Raw genomic sequence first — 24,818 nt, forward strand, 5'->3', positions numbered from 1 at the left:
TAATATTTTAATGACTGATTTTGCTTTTCCACATAATTATGACGAACCCTTTTCATACAATAGCAGTGGACGTCAAATTTACATGTTGTCATGACACCCTAAGGTAAACAACGTTTTTTCCGTTTTAAAAGTCATGGTTCAGCTTAACCCGTGAATTTATCCACACTTTCACTGGATCATATTATTACTTTTATGAAATGCTCTAGGCCATCACCAGTTTAAAAATCAACAGGAAAAAATCGTCTAACAACCTTTGAAATTTACTGTTAAAAAAATCAGAACATGTTTTAAATTCCTGCTCTAGTTACCAATGACGCTTACGTCAACGGTGAAATTGAAACTGCCGACGTAAGGGTCATGGGTAACTAGAGCAAAAATTTAAAGTTTCACCCGATATATTTATGTATATTAATACCCACTAAATATTTTTTTCGATATCTCATTTTTTTACTACAGATAAATATGATTATTAGAAAACAGAAATGAATAATTATTTTGACCTATTTATTGTAATATTAAAAATTCTGCATGATACTAACGGTTTTTCCAAGTACGTTTATTTTTAAATTTTCTTGCTTGTTGATATAAAAATTTTTCTGTACATTACTAATACTGTAGCGGTGTGCAACTCACTATTTACAGACTAATCAACACAAATCTAGGAATTTGAAAATGGTTTTAACTGTTTACCTTTCAAATTCAAATAATTTATAGTACAAAAAGCAAGGAGTTGATTTTAGACAGTTATTTATTTTAAAATTAGCCAGGTGCGTTACCTTGCAGTATTAAATCTAAAAAAGTCACACAAGGCAAACGATAAGGTCTTCAAAGGGGTATCGACTGCCGTGATTACCTGGATAAGCCTTGCGTTAATCTCTTTAATTTAAGGGTTAAGCTCAAAAGCCTCGAGCTTAGATTTATCGCAATAATCAAGTTATACCTACACGCTTGAATTATTCATTAGCATTTTAGAAAATAATAATAAATCAAACCGTCTCGAGCAAAGCGAAGACTTGTTTGTTTAAAATATTTGTTCTGATGATAAGCACTTTGGCAAATTAAGCATCTTCTTGATTTTTGAGTGAAATGAAGGAATGCTTCTAATATAGCAAAATATTATGTTTATTCTACTGTCGACGCGATCATTAATCTTATAAATGAGAATTGGGGGAGTACGGGCAATTTGTTGGTACAGCTTTAATAATGACGCAGTGTTATAAACTTATAAAATTCGTATATGGAGTAGGTGCAGGAAAGAAAGTTGTAGGCCACACTTCTCCCAACTCACAAAGTTTCTAAATAAGGAAGGTTAAATTTATTTGCAAACGGGGACACAACAGTTTACTTCTGGGATTAAGCTACTCCAGAGACTTATTATTATTTCTGTCTTTTCTTTGTGTAAACTTTCAAATTTTAATTGGGCACCTAATTAAACAGGGACTTAATTTCGGCGAAAAACGTAAACCAACTCCGTCATAAGAAATATTGACTTAAAGGCCATATTGTTACGAAAACATCTTCATCGTAAACAGCCGAATTTCTTGGAAGTTTGCTGACTGAAAATTAAACATACAACATATTTGCTCTAAGATTTCTCCGCAGATGAATTATTTATGTTCTGTCGATAATGTACAAGCAAGTTGTAAACTCCTGGTGCTAACTTATTCAAAGAGTAGCTCTGGAATTTCTTAAGATCTGGAGCACGCAGGCGCAGCTGAAGCTGGGTAGTTTTTGGTAAACCGACGCTCGACGTCGAGTTCAGTCCACATCGGCCACGATTCGACGCCACCGGTTTTTCGACGTCAGACAGACGCGCGCTTGATGTTACGAACTTTGTTTCAACTTCCATACTTTCGACAAAAAAGTTTTTTCTCACAGAAACTGGCTTCTTTTGTGCTTTTCCCACAAGTTGCTGTGTGGACGCTTTCTTTTATTTGCAAAGAATGAACTTTTGGTAAGAAACAAAATTATTTCGAGACGCCGAAATTCGAATTCTTGAATAAGTTTTTTCGAAAACACTTGGCACGTTATACGCATTTTTGCCACCTCCTTGTCGGAGAAGCGCCATATGTTCAGTAAAAACAAGCGTCTTATTATTTACGTGAATCACGTCAATTATGTAAATTATCACATACGCAAAGCAAACATTTTGCTTCCGTTTAAGGCTACGATTTGCGTCTGGTGTTAACTACTCGCGTAAAATTTTAATTAAAAAATTACTTGCACTTTGTATGCTTCGCCTCGACTTTTACTCTTTGTCGGCTTCAATCAGACTAAGAAAAGTTAACGTTTAATTCACTCTTTTTTAATAAATTAGGCTTTTCACTTCGCTTTTATAAACCCATTTTGGTGTTCCAAATTTAATTTATTAATTTAGGTCGTGTCCCCTGATAGCTGTTTGAAAGAAAGAATCTGTAAAAACGTCAGGGAAATCGCTCAGTTTCATTTTCACTCTAATCTCTTGTAACGGAAAAGCTTCCATAAAACGTGAAGGTTTTCAGATTTTCCAATCTTTACCAAGAGATTTTTTATCGGTGGAAATGAAAGACTGTTTGGGTGAATTCCATTGAATTCCCAAATACGATGGAATGCACGAGCTTAACAAATCACGATTTAGTGAAATTTTGTTTGTTTAGGTTGGCCATTGTAATCGATAGCACAGTAATTTATTGACTTCTTTGTAATTTTGTTTTACAAAGCAGTTGTTTGAAAGACAGTAATGGCTGTTTCCCCACGCGACATTACTCATAGGCGCGGAAACATTTTTTTAGTTACTGATGTTTATTATTTTGTATATTAGAACAACGATATGGTGTGCGTAAATTTTCAAAGTCATAAAACTGTGTCACAAACATCGACACGTGCAATTTCCAACTTGTACGCAAACGTCTTTAATGCTTGATTATTTATTTGGTTTTTGTCGATTTCTATTTAACATAAAATTTTTGAAAAATGTAAAATAAATGCAATATGGGTGGATCAAAACTAGATTTTTTTTAAGTTTCAATTTAAATATTCATGAACAAATAGAGCAAAATTATTAAAACGGAATAATTTTAATACAGTAGCGCAAATATTCATTACGTTACTATGTTTTACGGATTTCAGGGAAATTAAATGTGTGATTTTTGATATATATTTAAAAAAATAAATGGACAGTTTTAAAGTAAGTTGAAAGTTTTAAATCGGTTGAAATATTTATTATTGTATTTGGACATACTCTGTAAGTCTTCACACTTCAAAGAAAAATTTTTCTAAACATTTATTTAATAAAACACCGATAGTTCGTACTTTATCAACAATTTTTTGCAAGTCCAGTTTCTTAGATAACAAGTGCTATTTTATTATTTTTTTTATAACAATCGCTACCTGTTAAAACAAAAAATGGGGCTATTCATATTATATTCATAAAAAATTAACAAAATTATAGGAATTGTCTTTTATTTATTAAAGAAAAATAATTTAGTTCATTAAAATCGAAACATATTTCTAAAACAGAGAGTTCAGGACGAATGCTTAAGATGACGTCATCAGCTTTCTAAAGAAATTGCATTCAAACATTTTATTAAAGTGAGTGTCTTGTCAAAATAAAAAAAAAGATAGGTTCTAAGACCAATTTATTGGACAAAATTTTTTATATTTTTGGTACAATAGTTCTTATACATAAAAATAAAAAATATAAGTTGGACATGTCACACAAAAGTTTCAAGCGAGATTTTGACGTCATGAGATGTACCGGTTAAAACGCCGCAACCTTGTTTCTTGAGAATGAATAGAATGAAATTCCGTAAACTTCGTTGTTTTAAGCTTGAAGGAGGAAGGTTAATTTACATTGCAAATATGAAGCACATATGACGTCGACGTCACGACCTAGACCTATATTTTAAAACTTGTAATGTATACTTTTTTAACGGATTTTGAGATATGTATGTATGTACCATTAAATTACAATTGCAGTGATACAAAATACTTGAATATCTTGTATTGTACTACTATACTCTTTAATTGTTCACATCAAAATTTTTGGACTACAATAATTTTTTTGCTAGCTATCGAAAATGAAAACGAAACGAAAGCTGAATCGGAAATAGAGACACTACTCCACGGACAGCTCGCAGTCCACATTTAACGCTAGTAGATTTCTTTTTGTGAAGTGTGAAGGACAGTTTGAATATATATCTAAACGACTGATTTTGAAACAAATCTTACTAAATGGTTGTAAAATAAATATCATTGGAAATAGAATAACCACCAAATTGTTGTATACTGTTGTACACCCAATTTAAAAATGTATCAAAATCCGTTAAAACCAATCGTTTCAAGCCAATTTGATATAAAAAAACGAATAAATATTGTAAAATTTTTTTATATATGTATTTTAGAACAACATTGAACCTCACGTCAGTGCTATTCCATATTTTCTTTTCCCTTCCATTATTTGTACTGTTAAACATGAGATTACGTATCAATTTAAAAAAATTAGTCGAAGTTTATTTCGACAGAGCTTCCCTTGTTCCTGAAGTACAGTCCAAAAATTTCCGCTTCTTTGAAAAATTATAAAATTTAATTCTGCGATTTTTGTTTTGTGATAATCTCTATAAAGTAAAAACCAGTGGCATAAATAACACCCCCGCAGTTCAAGGGCGCAGATAAACAACGGAGAAAATGGCTTCTCATTAATAATCACATGCTTAACTTCGAGTGTTTATGTTTATACTTCCAAAGAATTCGATGATTAGCACGTCCAGATGCCAAGCATCAGCGGCTGCATTCATTTGTGTTAAAGGGAAATGAGAGGAGAGGACTAATTAATTAATTAATTAATTAAGCTACAATGAAGCAAAATGATCTGAATATTATTTCCGATGAAGATCTGTTATTATGATAATTATTGATTTATACTATTAAATATAGTCGAGCGCGACATTACTATATTTTTACATTTTTGAGATTTGATAAAAAAAAGATATGCTGTGGGCTCGAATCGCTGACCTTGCATCTATAAACCAGATCTCCGTATTACCTTTACATTATTGTTACTAAAGAACATGAGGGTTTAAACAATGACAATTATAATAATAATAATAAAACAACAGGGCGGATTCATAGAGCACAAGTGTAGGAGTATAGTATTTTATGAAATTAAGTTATATTTATTCTATAAAAGTTTGAGAGGATATCATTGGTGGAGATAATTAGACAAATTTTGATTAGCATCTTACCATCAAAACGATATTTCTAATAAACAAACAAAATTTGACAACTTTCGGTTTCGGGGACTATATGTCTAATAAAAATCCGGACAGATAAATAAATAAATAAATAAATAAATAAATAAATAAATAAATAAATAAATAAATAAATAAATAAATAAATAAATAAATAAATAAATAAATAAATAAATAAATAAATAAATAAATAAAAAAATAAATAATTTGATTGCCCAACAGAAACTTCCAATAACAGGACAATATTAATTAAACATAATGAAAAACTAATAAGAAAAACAAAACAAACCATAAAATGAAATAAGAATAAAACTTTAAACTGTAAACCCTACCACATAAGTGAGCGTTATATAAACTTGTGTAAATAATATGAAACAGACATTTCACAAATTTCAGATTCATATTAAAAATTCACAGATGGCAGACAGACATGTAAACGGAAACGGAAGACCTATTTTTCGTACTTTAGGGGTCATGAAATGTCGAGAAAACATGAAGGTAGCCAGTTGTCCTATGGAAGTAAAAATATAAATTAAACTGTCCCCTGCAAGCTAAAAGCAATGTCGTTTACAAAATTTCAATATTCATATTTGTTTGTAAGATTTAGGACCGCGGAATTTATTTGGAACACTCCGTATACGACTTCTTGAAGTAATAAAAACAAACTAAAAGAAATGGAACCGTTCCTGATTTCATAAATTTTATTCGACAAAATTTTGACCTGACGTCATCAATTTTTTGAGGGGAATAGACAGATATATTTTGATTACTAATTTACCATACTTATAATAACTTTAAAACGTATACAAAATTTCAAAGTATTCAGTTTTGCAATTCTTGATTTAATCAATAAAGTACAATGACTCAGCGATTATTTTTTTTTGAAACACCCTGTATAACCAAATCTAAAAATATTAATGCAGTGATAAATCACAAGTGTAAACTGATCATATTTTGCACATTTAAGACAGGATTTATTCAGCAGTATTTTGAAATGACGTCATCATTTTTTATGGGGGATGACCAAAATTATTTTGATCAAAAAATTTGAACCATTGTATGAATCACTCTATACAAGCAGTTCTAAATAAGGTATCACTCACACAACCATGCACTTTGAAATATGAAAAGAAAACAATGAGTGGTATAAAGGCGTCTCTATTATCGAGGACTCGTTTTTGTATTATTAACGCATTTTTCTAAGAAACCATAAACTCAGAACAAGAAGCGGTGACGACCGACAATCACAATTTAGAATTGTGTCTGCTTGTTTGACAACTTGCCTAATTTTTTGAATGCAAAAAAATATTTCTTTGCATTTTGTAATTACAGAAAAAACAAGATTTTCGTAATACAAAAAAGTAGTCTAAGTTTATTTACACTCCCTGAAGTACACTGCAACAAATCGGTCACAGTGTTCCGTTGCAAAATTAACCCCTTTGACACTGAGTCAGATAGATTGAATAAAAAAATTATATTCATAATAAAGAAAGTCAAGGCGAATTCATAAACCAGACTTACAGGAGTATGTTAATTTATAAAATTTATATAACATGTATTAAGCAAAAATTTGAGATGACATCATTAAATTGTTGGTGGGGGTAATTAGACAAATTTGGTTAGCATTTTACCACCGACACGATATTACCAACAAACATCTACTCGTAAAATATGATAACAATCAATGTGGTTGGTAGTTTCGGAGTTTATCTGCTAATAAAAATCAACAATGACGACAGGCAGACGGAAACGGCAGACATACTTTTTCATACTTTAGTGGTCATGAAACGTCGGAAAAATCTATTACAATACTTTCTTAGCCTACGGTCTACAAATAATAAAAATAACATCGTCTTTTTAATGATATAATTTTCAAGACAGTCTTTTGTGATAAAAACTTAAATTGTTCTCTATATATCGCTTGATTATGAGTGTTGATTAATCGAACAAGTTTCGTAGTGTCATTTATTTCACATTATTACGTCCTTATAAACTGATAGCACAAAGAACAAAACAACTTCCTGGTTTCATACCGCCACTAATTTAATTTTTAGTTGAAGAGAATCACCGACATATTGAAAAAGTTTTAGAGCAAGAAACGAAGGCAACGTTACATTAGACGATGTTACATCAATCGATGTCACACGATCGGATCGTTAGACCCATTCCTCCAAATTGATTACCGAAATTTTTCCTTCCGACAAGTTTATTTATCTTTGTTGCTTTTGTTTAAAAAAATCAATTAGAAGCAAAATAAATGGGCGTTCGAAAGCAAGAGCTTGCGGTACTTGAGGAAATCAAGCACGTTCGCACATACAACTAATTGCCGAACTAGATACTGAAAATCGGCTCTATTAGATACACATGGTTGTTCTAGAAAGCGCTTTAACTTTAACGCAAACGTGTACATAGTACAGGGGAAATTAATTATAATAAAAAGTGCATGAAAAATAAACACTTGTGTCATGTATTTCGTGTCTGCATACAATAAAAAGATAAATATCAAACAGTAGTGTCATGTCTCTTTCCAAAAAGATAATATTTTTAACTCAAACATGTTGTTGACATTCACATGTAAGTATTCAACTTGAAAATATAAATTCATGATTGAAAAAAGTAACCCTTTCATCTTCCTCCCCGTTAATAATTATTGTACAAACAAAAATATGTTTTCAGCATTTCAAAGCTGTTTATATCTCCCACGTCGGTGAAGTTCTATAATCAACTCATTTCGGATTAGAAGTTGATAAGTTGACAATTGTGGTAGAAATAACGCAAATAATGACGCCACATCAACGCTGTCGCAAAAAGTCTTCCTGAACGGAAGTGTCAACAACAGGATTCTCGCAGGCACAAGCTGGCGGCACAGAAAAACTAAATAGCAAACAAGGGAACAATCAAGAAAACGTTCCATCTTCTTAACAAGATGGTTTTGACATTACAGTAACAACACTGGATGTATTGTGTCCTAATACACAGTCGGAGGACCGAGAAAAATTAGGTTGCCGAAATTTAGCTCCTCTTTAATTCTGGACGTAGATTAAATTACTAAAAAGGATTGTGACAAATGGAGAGATTAACTAACGGAAGGAAACAAGAACCAGCATAAATATTTCATTTGTGGAGATTCAAAAAGAGTTTTTTTAGTTGCTGTGACTTTCAAAATCCTATACACGTTTACTTTTTATTTTTAATCTCCGTTTATCTTTAAATTTATGATATTTGACTACTTTCAAAACGTGTGTTCCTTAATTTATGCAGCGTTAATAATGAGACACCATAAATTACCCGAATTTGTAAAACAAATGTGTATATAGGGCGGCAGATTTGCCTATCCTAACAATAATACTGTCACATTGTGTATTATTACTTTACGTTTTCAAAAAAAAAAGATTCATATCGTCGTCGCAGAATAAAATACAAAACGAAGTACTCAAGACGTCGCCTATCGTTCTGTCTAGATTTATTTCAAGCTGAAGGATCGGTTTCATTATCTTTTATGGATCCGTAATGGCAGTTGGAAACACACAAATTTACATAATTTATGATTGTGCTGGAGAATTATCGTTCAAAGGAAAATTTATACCGGGGTAAATTTACCACATGTAATCTTTTTGATCAGATGATTAGTACAGTTTTAATAGAAGTAGGTAACCGTGGGTAGTGTCCATCGACCGACTCTTTTCCGACACGAACAATTAATTTTTTAAGCAAGCTGTCACAGGAAAATCGATAACTCATTTTGGTTCCAGAGAAATGTGCCAGACGACAGTGAGGCTTGAGAATTTTAAAATAAGTGCAGTTTGTGCATTTCAGTTTTCTGGCACGTACATTGGAAATTCCAGTCTATTATTCCTCAGACAATACACACCGAGGTGTATTTTATTTCTTGCAACTTGGACCGAGGCATTGACGTTTCTTTTACAGTGAACGGGATTGTTTAAATCACTTGTTGAGTTCTGTTTTCCGTGAAGTTAATAATAAGTCAAATATTTGGCTTAAATAAAATTGCGCTACTTTATTTAACGGCCGGAGATATTGCGTGACTGTCAAGAATCATCAAATCTGGTGCTAAATCTGGAAAACGGTATTCGAAGATTTATTGAGACACATTCAGAATTCAAATATAGCCGAGTTACTATTATTAAAAAGTAAGGTATTGAGATTGGATTTTACTCAAATTGAAAGCCTAGTGAGAGTGCCATATATTGAATGTAGCGTGCTTTAGAGATGTGCGTCAATTCCTTCTCCTTTCGGCTGTGTTTCGGAAAATAATTATAGAAGACGTTATTACTGATCCAAAAGTTTTTTGCAACATTTACCATTTTGTAGGTAAATTTGTCATTTCTATTACAATATTTGCAACGAAGTTATAAAATAATCCTAGATGTTTACATAAGGTAATTCTTACGTTATTACAACACTTCTTACCATTTAAAGATCTATGCTTAATTTTTAAAATTAAGAGAAAATGGGTATAAAATTTCTATAATTCCAATAATAATTCAACATTTTAATAATATTCATATTATACTCGACAAATATTTATTTTATCTATATAATGGTAAATTTATGTATTCATTTTAAATATGTAGGTACATTGTTTTAATAATTTTTGTCGTTAAAAATTTATAAGTATAAATAATTTTCTGTCGCTTACGCTCGTAAAGTATTTCATCGAGTCCATCGGACCACTTGATACTTTCATGTTTTCTCGACGTTTCATGATTCCTAGAGTATGCAAAAAGTCGTCTCCCGTTTCCGTCTGTCTATTATATATATGTCTGCCGTCTGTCGTTTGTACTGATTTTTATTAGACATATAATCCTTGAAACTACTGGACTGATTGTTGTCAAATTTTTCATTAGAAATATCATGTAGATTTAAATATGACTAATTATCACAAACCATTTGATGACGTCCCCCCATTTTATTGTGTAGTTAACATTATTTAAATTTTATTAAATAATATACTCTTGTACTCATAGTTTACGAACTTAGTTGAGTTTGTTTATTATTATTATATTTGATTATTTTTTATCAAGCATTCTATTGTCTAGGAAATGTAAGAATACAGTAATGTCGCACTCGCCTACATTTAATAATAATGAAATAATAATTATCATAATAATAGCCCGACCGAAATTATATTTGGTCCGTTTTGCTCCACTGTGGCTTAATAAATGAAATTAATCCTGTCTTCTGTTTTGAGGAGACCAAATCAATCCAATTTCATTTTTTTAACGTAGGTGCTTGTTATTGGCATGTGCGAATAATCGAATTTTTTCGAAGTATAAACATAAACAGTCGAAGTTATGGATATACTGAAACATTGAGAAACCATGTTTTCAGGTTGGTCATCTATTTCAAATATAATTCATATTGATCACACTTGCACAGATTGCACACCCTTAAAATTTGGAGTTTTCTTACATTTACTGCAGAATCAAATCGTATAATTTTTTATTTGTTAGAATGTACTTCATAGCACAAACTGACTGATTTATTGTGAGAGAAAAAGTTTGATAAAGGTTCAATTTCATATTTTTCACAACGTTTCGCAGCTTAGAGATTACGAAAATGTCGCTTTCCGGATTCTATCTCTCTGCTGGTGATTTTACTAGACCGATAGTTTCTGAGACTATGAAATCGATTACTTTTAATTTTAATTGTATAGTGCTCCAACTGCTGGTTAGTTTTTATGACTGCATCCTATTGTGAAAGAGTTAAGTGTTCCACCATAGGTCTCTGCCGCAAGTAATCCAGCTATCATAAACCATCAAAGGACCAACTGTGTACACTACACAGGGCCGTATGCACCCGTAAACCTTTAAGATGATTTATATATAAAAATGAAGTCAGAGTTGGACCACTATACTTTAACATTACCGCTTATGTGGTAAAGCGCTTACCAAAACTTGCCTATAGTGCCTTCCAAAAAGTAAATGACGTCATATCAAAATGTCCTTAAGTAAACCTTACTTGTTTCTAATTTTGGCGAATCACTACTTGATTTATTGATGCAGAATATCAACCGAAATTTATTTATTCACACCCGCCAGAAAATTAATGACGTTATCTCAAAATGTTAAAAAATTATTAATTTATACAGGAAATATAGGACAAATTGAATCGACGTCGCAGAAGTTAAGGTTTTATTATAAGGTGACAGCTAACATATTTCATATTATCTCTTGCCGAGCGTAAGCTAAGGAAGTGTAGTCCATCGGACGAATTGCCATTTTTATGTTTTCTAGACGTTTCATGACCCCGACAGTACGAAAAAATAGTCTCCCGTTTCTGTCTGTCTGTCTGTCTGTATTTATTTATATTAGACACGTATTCTCCGAAACTGCTGGACCGATTGTTGTCAAATTTAGTAGGTATACGTGTTAGAAAGGTCATGTAGATGGTTAAATGGTAGACAAGATTTGTCTAATCATTCTCACCAACAATTTGATGACGTCATCTCAATGAACCGTATTTTAAAACCAGTTGAATGTTATACAAAAATATACTTCTATACTTGTAGTATACGAATCCTCTTTCAGTTTTTTCGCTTAACGTTTAAATTTTAGCAAAAACACTTACACGCTATATAATAACGTTATGTTACCACCATTTTTTTTTCTTGCACTGGTAATGCGCTGTGACAACTTTTCTTTTGTGCTGTGACTTGCATTATCCATGTTGATGGCGTCATCACAATTTTTTTTTCGGTCAAATTAAAAAGAATCGGTTACCCCATTTTCCCGAGAATGTGAGAATACGCACGTCTTTATATAATAACGATAAAATAAAAATTATAATGTTCATTGCATTTTATTCGATTGTGGTTTAATTAAAATTTTAGTCCTCTGTTTTGAAAAGCTAAACTCATTGAAATCAAACTAATTTCTACGTGACATTCTTTCGATGTATAAACATAAATAAACACTTTAGATTGCTATTGCCTAGTGCTGAAGGACAATTTATCTCGTTAGTTATGTCTATCTTCTTTAAATAAATTTATATCGTCCGTACAGTGCAGGGACTGTGGGGGTGTATTTGGGCCTCTGGTTTTTACTTTACAGCGGTTATCACAAAACGAAAATCGTAAAATCAAATTTTATAAATTTTTTAAAGTGCTGGATTTATCGGAATATCTTTATAGCCTTCAACCAATTTTTTATTGATCAAAGTAAAAACCCTTATTTAATTATGATCAAATAAGATCAATCATCATATTCAGAATATTTTGTTCCATTGTGGGTTAATTAATCATTTTAGTTCTCTGTTTTGAGGAAAACTCACTGAAATCAAACAAATTTCTACGTGTCATTATTTCGATGTAAAACATAAACAATCAAACTTAAGCATGTACACTGATAATAATACATGGTACCCGCTTGAAATTTCCGTTGTCATGGCGCACGGGGTTCGAGGTGTCATGTACACCACTGGTTTTTACTATATAAAAGTTGTCAGAAAACAAAAATTTTACTGTCGAAATAACCTTGGACCATTTTTTTCTTGTTAGCAGAATTTGTTGGACTGTACTTCAAGGGCGAGGGAAGTTCTCTCGAAGTAACCTTCGCCCAATTTTTCATTATTTAGCTCTGATGATGCTACCAGTGGGTATCGAAACATGTTAGACTTCACCTGATGATGTAATCTTAACTTCTGTGGCGTCAACTTAATTTGTTCCATATCTTTTGGTATAATACAAATTACGGCCACTTTGAGAAAAAGATATTTTTATTTATTAGATCTTTTTATTATAAATTGCATAATCCTTACCAAAAAATAAAAAATGAAATGGCTTGGTTTAAATAAATTCAAATTTTTGAAAAATACGCACGCAATATGTCATTGTGTTGCGCTTCGAAACTACTTGACTGATTGTTGACGAATTTTATAGCTACTTTAGGAATATCATGTAGATGGTAATACGCTATCCATATTTTGTCGGATAATCCCCACCAACAATTTCATGCAGTCACTTAAAAATTTTGTATAGTAAATACTTTTTAAATTTTATAAAATAACCTACTCCTGTACACATGCTTTATGAATCCGCCTTGATTTTTTACTCAGATTTTCAAAAAAATAATCAAAATTGTATAACACGTTTTATATTAATATAAGAGGAACCATCGGCGGTGGTTAGTAGCCCAGATGGTTGCAACATCTTCCTAATAAGGCAAAGGTCGTGGATTCGATCTCCTCATGGATCACTTTTTTCTTGCACCATGACTGGTATTGTTGTTTTTTCCCCATAAGACTAGATTTGTCTATTGTAATTCAGGGGCGCGAAAGTTCTAGCCTGATAACAGGAGACCAATTTTTTCTTACAAATTTGACTAATTTTTTCCCTTTCATCAGTTTTGTAAAATGAAAACATATTATTGAAGTAAGTATTGGATTTCCGGAGGTATTTTTCAGACAGCATTATCCAATAATTTTTTTGGGATGAAATAAATAAATTTTACTCACTGTTCTATAATCCTTAAATAAAATAATGTTATCAACAATATGAAGATTTTGTGTAACATTTTACAATTTAACTTTGAAATTGCAAAACCAAATCCTCTGAAATCTCGCAAGCCTTTTTAGGTTATTGGAAGCATAGTTAATCGTTAATCAAAACTTTTCCGAATAAATGTTCTTCAGATTCGTAAGTCCGAAACATCCACTTTTTTGGTAAAAAAATCGAGTACGCTTAATTAATTAGTCCTTTACTCTGTGTTGAGGAGACAAAATCAATTAAATTTTCTTTTCTTTTAACACAAATGTCGCCGCTGATGCTTGTTATCGAAACGTGCTAATAGTCGAATTCCTTAGAAGTATAAACATAAACAGTCGAAATTAAACATGTAGTGAGAAACTGAGAATACATTTTTTCTCCTTGGTTATCTGTTTCAAATATATACGGCAGAAGGGCTGCGGGGCTACTTTATACAGGTTCTAGAGAAATATCTATATATAGAGAGAAAAATCCTAACACCATATTTATAACTTTTCAAAAAAAGGGATTTGTTGGTGTGTACTTCAACCCCGAGGAAAAATGTGTCAAAAAACGACCAATGTTTTAAGATAAAATTTAAAAGTACTGCTACTGAGGTAAATAAAATTTTTAAATCATGCCATGAATTCTCGGGAAAAGGTGAATAAACCAATTATTTATTAGTTTAGACTAAATAGTGCAGTTTTTAGAGATTTTTCGTTTAAAAATTTTCAACAAACAGACGAGAAACAGACAGGAAGCCGACATTATTGGGTCTATATTCTGCTAGTTGTGATAGGATCTAAAAATCACACGCTATTTAAGTCTCTATAACATACCAATCCTATTTATCGTTCGGGAAATAAACAGGAAATTAGCCATCGCATGGGAAGTAAAAAGGATAACAAAACTCAGCCATAAAATCTACATTTATAAATAACGGTCAAGAATCTTTAAAGGGTCAATCACTATATATTTTACTCTAATCATAGACCGATTTCTTTGTCTGGCGATCTTTTATTCAGTGACTGCCCGAAGCAAGCGACTTTTAACTGCTGAGCACCTAATAAATAATTAATAAAACCGAAACGTCCACCGGCATAATAGACCCGTAAAAAATCCTCACTAATATCCTCAATTAATGCACCTTGCATAGTGCAGGACCTATTAAAGTGTCATAAAACTCTTCTTTAGTAACGGAAATATAGAAATCAACGTACCGTTTGAAATATTTTAGAATACAAATTAAAACTAAATTTTATTCGAGACTTATTTGAGATTCCATTAAGATGAAGCTTTAATAGGAATCTGATCATAAAGCTTAAAATTATTCAGTCTAAGTCGTCTGATTTTACTTCCATTGCATACTAACACAAAACGGATTGCTTTAGCCAGATTAGAAAAAAAAAACACACAATTTGAGTTTGTACCTGACCTAATTTGACCAGTTTCAAAAAAATGCTTCCATAAATGGAACCGAAATTTAATCCGAGAGAGATGTAGCTTTTCCCTAAAATTGGAAGCTGTTGAAAACTGAACTAAACCCAAAGTTCGAAATTGGTCTATATTGTTCGAGCCAAATGTTTTGTCAGCTAAGTGTGGCTATTTAAATGTGGCTAATGTAGTGTCAAACCATTTCCAGAACAACAGTGCTCTAATTTGTTGCTCCTCGCCAGAGACGTGAAATGTAGAATTTTACCACAACTTCGCCAGAATTAACTTTGTCGAGTTTAGAAATCAGTGCATGTAGAATGATGAATGTGCACACATCTATAAGGGATGTCGACAATAATTATTTTATAGTTTCAAATCAGTAGATAATAAATTTATGTCGCGTCTATATTAAACTGGTAACTTTGAAACTTAATACATCCACAGAATTTTAATTAAGCAAGATTAACCTTTAAAATCTTCAGGCAACGAAACTTCACAAACGTGTTTTAGATTATGGGGGTAAAATTAACACCCTCAAGAAAGCGACGAAAATGTTGGGGTGTTTTTGTTGGTGCTAAAACTAGTCAGGATGTAGCAATTTTGGATTCCTGCGAAAACATATGCAACAGTGTTCGTCAATTAAATATTATAATCTGAATTGACTCATGAATGTTTAATTTATGAAAACAATTTAATTTAAATGTACAATCAGTTATTGGCGGAAATTATTTCTATGAAACAATGTCATATCACAATATTGCAAAATAAGGTGGTATTTTATTTCCGAAATTGTTTACGATTACAAAACAATAATTCAATAATTAAAATCGGCGTTTAATTTTTAAATATTGCATTTAATTAAAAAATAGCTTTAGGTGTTAGATAATGTATTATACTGGTAATTTGTATTGGATTTTTAAACTCCTGATACATGCAAACTAAACCCTCTAAAATTAAATTATCACTAAATACTGCAATTTTCTGTAATCAAAGCCTAATTTACTATTTGTTCTATGAGACGTTCTAAATTTAAATTCGCAAAAGCTTTATTTGTCACGAGATAACCTGATTTAGAATCGAAATCGTAGGATTATGAATCAACCCAATTTATTTTCGTGACAATAACATTTATGCGTGCTCTCAATTACAACTGACATCGATAGTAACACTACCATTTCAAGCTATTAGTCAAAGCTATTACCTAATTAACAGCTATTAATAACAAAGTAAGTTGATCAAGTGTACATTTAATCACTACACAACATTCTGTACTAAATGTCTTTATGATGCCATTAAAATAATTTTGGCAGGATTTAACACGTAGTTATAATCTAAGCCAGTTTATGAGATCAATGCTCCGAACGAACAATAAAAATTTTAAGCACTGTTTTCGATGTGAATAGAAATTTGCAAATTTTCTCTGTTTTAGAATTTCTAGTTTTACGTTTGGTTAAAAATATCTCGTAGTGAAAATAAAAGTTGGGGTGCCTACAACTGTATAAAATTTAATAGGAGCATAAATAATTTGTAGACATCCAGGACAACAAAGGTGCGGTAAGAAGGTTGAATTTTTTATTGTAAACTTTCATCATGTTAAAATGTTTGCTTGCCTTGGCCAAGTATAACCGAAAGAAGAGTATGCAAGTGAGATGAATACAAATAGCATGTATCCACTTAGGTAAAGTATAGACCCGAAATTAGTGAACACAGCACTAATTCCTGACCTGTACTATAAATTGCACCCTGTAGTTTATAAAAAACAAATTCTTTAAGCAATATTCGTGGTTCATGTTATGTAAGATCTCAGATAATAGGGACTTATTTCTAGAAGTATATTCCCGGATAAAGCAGTAAATTTTTTGCTTGGTGCGTGTAAAGGCTTTTTGGGCAAATTAAATAAGAAAAAAAATACATTTATTATTTTATAGCCCGTCTTAGTGGGAAGTCCTCTGTACCTTGCAGAGAACTTCCCAAATCTTTATAGCCTGATAATGATGATATTCTTTTTATTGACAAGATAAATGAGCTGTATCATCATTCGTATGCCGTAAAAAATATGTTAAGCGAACGAAAAACCGTATCTTATCGACGCTCCATATTTCAAATAATCAGAACTAATAAAAGAGAGAGACTTTTACGTCCATCAATCACAAAATCGAACGGAATGGACAATATAAAGTTAGCAGCAAACAACCCCTCCAATTCCCATTTTCTGGAATAATGGAACCATAATTACGTAACCTTGATTGTGGGCGAGCTAACACTATAAAAGTTATTGACAAGACGTAGTTAAAATAGTTATCATTAAACCTAACGTCATTATGAAACCTAATGACTGTTTTCTGGCTATACTCATGTGAATAGTTCCTAATGGATAAGAAAATATTTATTCGGGAGGATCCAGTTTTAGAACCGGCCGTCATAAATCCCCGCAAACTTCGATTACGGAGAAAGGAGATAAAAATACTTTCGGAATCAGATTTTCCCATTTTGCAGAAGTACTCCAAGAATACGTGAAATTAGCTGAGAGGGACAACTGAAAGCTGAGTCGCCATAAACGCAGAAACAAAAACTACCGAAAAGATACACTTCCAATAAGCTGTTTCCACTTCTTTGCTGAAACGAGGAAACGTGACTGCTTCTTATTTTTCGAAAGGTCATTTGTATGTTGTGTCAATTGGCGTTTTGTTAAACAACAAAACGTCTTTGAGGACGGGATTCGCACGAATTTTAGAAGCAATACTGAAATTAAGAAGAATTATGTAATTATGGGAATCTAAATGTAAAGGTAATACTACGCTATCGTCGAGACTTTTAATTAGATCAAAGTATGTTTGAAGTTTAAGTAATATCTGTAATGGTTTATTCATTGCTGTTGTTGACATTTTAGGAAGTCGATGAATTTTAATTTCTGTAGTGTTTCATTGAAATTGAAAATATCACCGGGCTTTGTGCGTAGAATAAAATTACTTATATAGAGAGGTAGTTAAATCAAGTAACAAAAAAAATCTTTATAAATGAAAATAATTAACAAGACGCGAAACACCCATATACCACAACTTAGGAGCTTCATGTTCCATTTTAATTATTATTCGGAGTATCACTGTTGCTGGGATATGCGCCATCATTAACTCCTGTTAATGAAGTCATGTATTTTTTTTTCGGCAGAAGTTCGTAATTTAGCGCTGACAAAAATATCTCTCATGCTACGATTTGATATTACGGCAGTTGCTTTTTCCACAATCTTCCAAATGTTATAAAATATTGTGCTTTTTTAGATCTCTGCTGTGCCACCAAAATTCATAATAGCTGTTGATGGTAACTGGACTAGGACATATTTAACACGAATTTTAAAAATAACCATAATTTTTAATAAAGTAATTATTAGAACATGAAAAAGTAGGTCTCCTGTTTCCGACTGCCTGTTGTTTGTAGGAGATTTTATTGTCGGGCAGATTGTTATAGAACTGCAGATATATATATTTTAACAATATTATGTAAATCGTAAAACTCTAATCAAAACTTATCTGTTCATCCCCACCGAAAATGTTATGACGTTATCTCAAAGTTTTGCTAAATAAATCTTATCTCGAATATGCAAAATAATATCCCACACTGTATCAAGATCTTTAAAAAAATAAGTTATATGAAGTTAAATGATACTGCACTCTATCAACAAATCCACACAGCAAGAAATTACGTGAGAGTAAATCAGGTGTTATTTTTAATGATTAATTATATCAAAACGCATTCACAGGTTACCTCGTGGATCGGAACCCTCACATCACATACAAAAAAAAAAAAAATAAACACATATTCAATCCGGTCAAAGTCAAAATCAGCTGGTTTCGGAAACACTGCGCTTAAGAGTGTCAAGAATAAATATTTAATCCGAGCCGCACAATAATATTAAACCTGCAAGAGAATAATGAGACTTGAGACAAGTTATTAAACCTGTGAGAGCATATTTAAAAAACCTCCCTCGTTCAAGTCCACGAGGGTTTGAAATTAACCGCACTTTTCTCAAAATGGACCAACGTTTTAGGTCGGTTTAAATGCCGTGAATGATTAGCAATTTTCAGTGAGAAATTAGAAATGTGTTACAATGTAATACTTAAGTAAAAACATCCAGAAACCTTTACAACTAAGGTTGATAAACAAAAAAATGAAGCCTGACTAAGTGCATTTTCTAACATGGGGCGTATATGAATAATTTCATGACTGTTAAATTTGAAGAGTTAAAAATTGTAATTTTTATAATCAATAAACAAAAATTGACACCACGTGTCAGCATCGGCGAAACTTCACAGTTCAAATTAGAAAAACATTAATAATTAATTAGGTGGCGTCGCCGTCGGTACGATTACGTTTTCTACCAAACCAAACTGAACTTAATGCTCACCACGTGCTTACACTCACACCGTTACACCAGAAATTTAGAAGTGACGCATCCTCATGCCTTAATTCCCATCGGCAGTCACTAATTTCATAGGACGGGGTACCAAACTAAAGTTGCACATGAATTTTTTAATTTATTCTGCAAATTCAATTTTGAAATTGAATTTTAATTCGAATTGGGGCACCACATTACTACCAAAAATTTTTAATCTACAAAAATTACTAAAAAACACTACCAGGATGCATCCAATTTCATTGATTGACGAAATTTTTCAAAAATATATATTTCTTCAATTTCCACTAGAATAGTGTACTGCACTAATGTTTTGAAACGGCCCCATAAATAAATATCCAAGGGATTTAAGACTGTGTTCGAGCAGGCCATTTCGACTAATCCAGCGATGTTCAAATGTGGAGTAGACCGTATTTGCGAAACAAAGCATGTTTTCGAAAATCATACAAAAAATTGGTGCATGTTTAGTAAACACCCTGTATCTTAGTTCACTCCCGTTTTTAACTTTATACATGTGGGTTACTGGAAACAAATTGAAAGTGGTAAAACAAAATTTTATAGAACTTTTTAGGTTACTGTGAAAATAATACATTACTAATTGATTATATCTATTCATTCCTTCCCAAAACTTGACGTCTTTTCAAAATTTTACAGTCCATCTTATTTAAAATGTCCATAGACACTTAGTTTCTTCATGCACTCCTGTTTTTCCAAATTGTTTATATAGAATATTACTAAAAAGTAATGAAGGGGATAATGTATTTTATTGAATAAATCAAAGGTGACTTATGTCATTCTCCTGATTTTTTTCCAGCTATGATATTTCCTTAGGCGGCAGTCATAATACAATTGTGCCGCCTCGTCTCATCCGAACACTCTTTCTTTACCTAATTAAGTAGTAATACTACGTACTTGTTTACACGCACTTGTTTTAAAGTGGTGACATCCTCTGAACAAGGATCTCACCTCCTACTTGTGACCAGAGTAGCCGCAACCTGTCGATTGCTAGTTCTCTCCACTCTGCGTAAACTAACTGATACCAAATGTTGTGAATCACAACATTTCTATCTGTCTTTCTTCTTTTACGACACCAAACGGAAAAATTCAACTAAATACAAGATCTATTGACACTACCACCAGACAATAGAATACACATTTAATTCGTATATCATGTATTCGTTTTACAGATTCTAAGACTTCTGAAACATATGGGCTCTACCTTGAGACCACAGAAAGTGTACGAGAAAACAAACTCTCTTCTTTTTTCTTTTATTTTATAGTTGTGTATTCTGTTTCAGCAAGACAGGTATGCCACTTCTTGTTAGAGACAACCTCATGCTTTAGTAATCAGTTATATCTAGATCATAAATGCATATATTTTTACACCTGCAACAATATTTCTTTAAACGTCTGCCTAGTTAGACAAAAAAAGAAAAGTATTCGGATGAGAAAACGCGGCACAATTAAACAGGTCAAACGATTTTATGGCGTTCGGCCTTGATTGTGCTAGTCTTCTCAACCGAATACTCGATTCCTAACCCCTCCAACACGGATGATAAGCTCTTCGAATATTGCTGCAGATTTACTTTAAGCTTAATGATAATTAACAGGTTGGGGCGACTTCTGGTGACAAATAGGAGATGAGATCGTTATTCACATCAGAGGATGTGATCACTTTAAACATTGTGCATGAAAACGAGTATGTCCGTTACTACATACCTAGCTAGATAAATAAAGAAAGAGTGTTCGGATGAGAAAACTAGCACAATTAAGATCATAAATCGTTTTATTTCTGTACATTCAAATTTCATTATACACTTGATAAGAAAAAGCCATTTGTACTTTTATTTCCAGACTGCTGGACACGTAAGAAAAATATTGGAATTGAAATTAATTAAGCCATATTTGTTATTGTTCAAAGTTCATGGGCTACGAAAGTGCAGGTCTCTCGTTATCCCATGTCTATCTGTAGACTGCGTGTTTGAGATCTGTTGATGACTTCATTATTAAAAAGATATCGCTGCAATAAATAAATTTGAAGAATAAAACTTTATACTTTATGTATCTCATAATATACTATTAAAAAATTTCAATAGAATCGTAAAAATTATAATAACTGATTCTTTTTTAGAAAATTAACCTCATTAAACAGATTTTAAATAAATATTTCTTGAAATATACACCCTAAAATACGATATTGATTGTAATTCAGGATACCCATTTTTAGAAAATATTTCCAGTTAAACACTTCACGTCAGGTAATATTTATTTTGGCTAAAAATATCCATGAAATGCAACATTTTAAAGAGAACAGGGAATCTGTGTTGTGTAAATACGATTCTTAAATTACCTTATTTTCTTTATGGAGAATGAATTGTATGTTTATAAAAAAAATGGAATACAAAATAATGAACGAAAAAACACTTTTCGATTTTATGACAGAAATGCACACAGAAAATGATTAATTGCACTATTTTAAATAAGCAGATGATGCATTATGAACGATTAATTTACTCCATATGGTCTTAATCACTTTAATAATTTTGTATATTTGCTTGTGTAAAGCGAACGTATCTAGAGAAATATCATTGTTCAATTTATCAATTTTTTTTAATAATTATGCAACCAATATTACGGATATTTGCAGATATCAGCAGTAAATAAGTTTTGGTGTCACCCTGCTTTTTGTAGTTATACAGTTTAACAATTAAAATTCATTGCAGCTGTATTTATTCCATCAGCAGTTGTATCGATGAAAACTGGAATGGCAAACAATTTTTTCACAATTGCTGCGTAAAATACATAGTAGGCAAACTAAAACGCAGAGATAATTTACTCAACAACTTTTTTTACTCATAAATGAAATATCAACGCCAACACTTGCCCAAATTAGTCCATTTACGTTTATTTAATTAACTGTTTTAGCGAAATTACGTCGTTTATGTCTGGAGTTTGGTAATTATTATAATGTAAAAATTTTATAGGTGTTGTCAATTTGTATTTGTGTTGTTATTAGTCTTGAAATGTTATTTACAATCTTGTAAACTTGCACCATAAAATTCCGCACGTTTAGAAACTGGATGAAAAGAAAATGTAACATTTTTATGATGCCAATTAATTTTTATTACGTCGTTGATGCCTACAAAATTTGTTTTCTCACTGGTGTCTAGAAAAATAACAATTAAGGAAATGGATGAAAGAAAACTGGGTAACGAATGTTTTTTATTCCACCCACACCAGAGCATCGCAAATTAATTATATGAGTTTTCCGTTTCCCGGTAGTGTTTTAATTATGAAAAGCATATAACGCCCTGTTCATATTGAAAAGCGTTACAATTTCATAATTTCCTTTGTTACAGAGTTGAACTTTCTATAGCTTTTGAAAAAAGTGGGAGAGAATGAATAGAGCTAGGTTTACAGCGAGCTGCGCTAAAATGCAACGAAATTTCCTGCGAGACCTATAAATTAAATTCCATCTCCTAACCGAATAAGGTAAGTAATTTTACATTCTCCTGCAATTAGTCTTTGACGGAAAATACGCATGTTAATCCAATTTATTCTTTGCGAAACCGTCATTAATTCAATACTGTTGAGATTTAATTGTCTTTGTTTCCGGTCGGGATTTAAGGGACGGTATGAGATTGAAATTTTTGTTTGAACGTGTTCTATTTGGTTTGGTTTCCATTTTATCTAAGAGAAATAATAAAATCCGCTCTCCTCGTGGCGCACTTGGCAATTTACTGTTCAAATATGTCAGAAATCGACCCTAAAATGTAAAATGTTGAATGCGTTTTAATCGAGGCGGCGCGTTACACAATAGCTGACGGTACAATTTTTTATTACCTGAAAGGGACAAAAGCACAATTTCATTGGAAAATGTATAAAATGCGAAATGAACTTGTCACTTCGTTGGCATGTGTGTTTAATAAAAACTGTTAAATGAACTCGAAACATTTGTAATATACGTGTCCGCGATTTATTATCTTTATTGTTGGCTTTTCTATTCAAGTACCGAAAAAATTAATGAAAAGCTGTATCATTGTTCTCGTTAATAGAAGTCTAACCGAGCTTAATAGAAACTAATAATCTCTATAACACACCATTGCACGAAAATTGAAATTGAAGACCGGACGTTAAGGATTTATCTGATTTGAAACGACAAAGCGCGAGAAGACATGAGAAAAATACAAATTGCTAAAGCAGGAATATTTATCAATGTCGAAATCACACAAAAAGGTAGCAGAATGCGACAAGAAAAAACATGAGGCTTATCAAAAACTCTGGTTGAATTCGTATACAAAGTACTTTTTCAGATGTTGGATGAATGAAAGTCTTTTTTTCTTTAGTACGAATATACTTGGCCATTTAGTCTATCTGCTCATTTTTCCTAGTCCGTGCAGAAAAGCAGGAATAACAATATGACGTATCTGGCTTGATGTTTTTACGTCACATCTCGCAATAATTCAGCTAATTTAAGTTTTGTTAGTTTTACTTGTCCTGTGATAGAAAAATCGACACGGAATTTACGTTTCATCGCATATATTGCAAACAATATTTTATAGTTTATTTATTTTTTTAACTTTGCTAAACTGTCCGTGTTCCAGTGAATAATATTAGTAAGCCACAATAGGGATTATCGTTCTTTCTTGAACACTGACCGATTATTGTACTTTTTCAATTTCAAATCAATTCCTATTCAAATTTTGTGACGACGTCATCAAGATTTTAATACGAACAAGTGTATTAATTTAGCAAGTATTGTAATAAAATAAATTATTTCATTCGTAATTTTTTGTGGCACTCTGTACAAGCAATTTAAAAAATGGAATGTATCAATAAACTACAAGTGTATACTCATCATATTTTGCACATTTTACATAACAAAATTTTGAGCTGACGTCATCAACTGTTTGGAGGAGATGAGTAAATAAATTTTACTAACGGATGTACCTACCATGTCTATAACAACCGTAAATTGTTTGCAAGATTTCAGAGCACTCGGTTTTGTAGTTTGTAATAAGTTAAATTGTAAAATGTTATGCAATTTTGATTTTTCCCAAAACTAACTGATTAATACACCTCAAGTAGAAAATCATGTTTATTTATACAATTGAAACAGGATTTAATTTAGAAAATCTTGATTTCACGACATGAATTTGTCCAGTAGTTTCGTTCTGTCTAATAAAAGCTGCACAGACGATGGAGAGCAGACATCCGGAAACCAGAGACCTACTTTTTCACACTGTCGAAACCGAGAAAT

The 24,818-nt window shown here is 31.8% G+C and overlaps 1 protein-coding gene across 1 annotated transcript in view; it reads left to right on the forward strand.

Moving 5' to 3' along the window:
* Positions 1-1,777: 1,777 nt before the first annotated feature.
* LOC135127027 (putative tyramine receptor 2) overlaps positions 1,778-24,818 on the forward strand; it is a 214,280-nt gene continuing 191,239 nt past the window's right edge. Inside the window, exons 1-2 of the mRNA XM_064053324.1 lie at positions 1,778-1,954; positions 22,918-23,050. The gene's annotated coding sequence lies outside the window, so the exon portion shown is untranslated. The remainder of the gene's footprint in view (positions 1,955-22,917; positions 23,051-24,818) is intronic.

This window comes from Zophobas morio, unplaced genomic scaffold (genome assembly GCF_036711695.1).
Source record: "Zophobas morio isolate AGI-343-1 ecotype UQ-CSIRO unplaced genomic scaffold, CSIRO_AGI_Zmor_V1 ptg000011l, whole genome shotgun sequence".
In the NCBI taxonomy this organism is placed as follows: Eukaryota; Metazoa; Arthropoda; class Insecta; order Coleoptera; family Tenebrionidae; genus Zophobas; species Zophobas morio.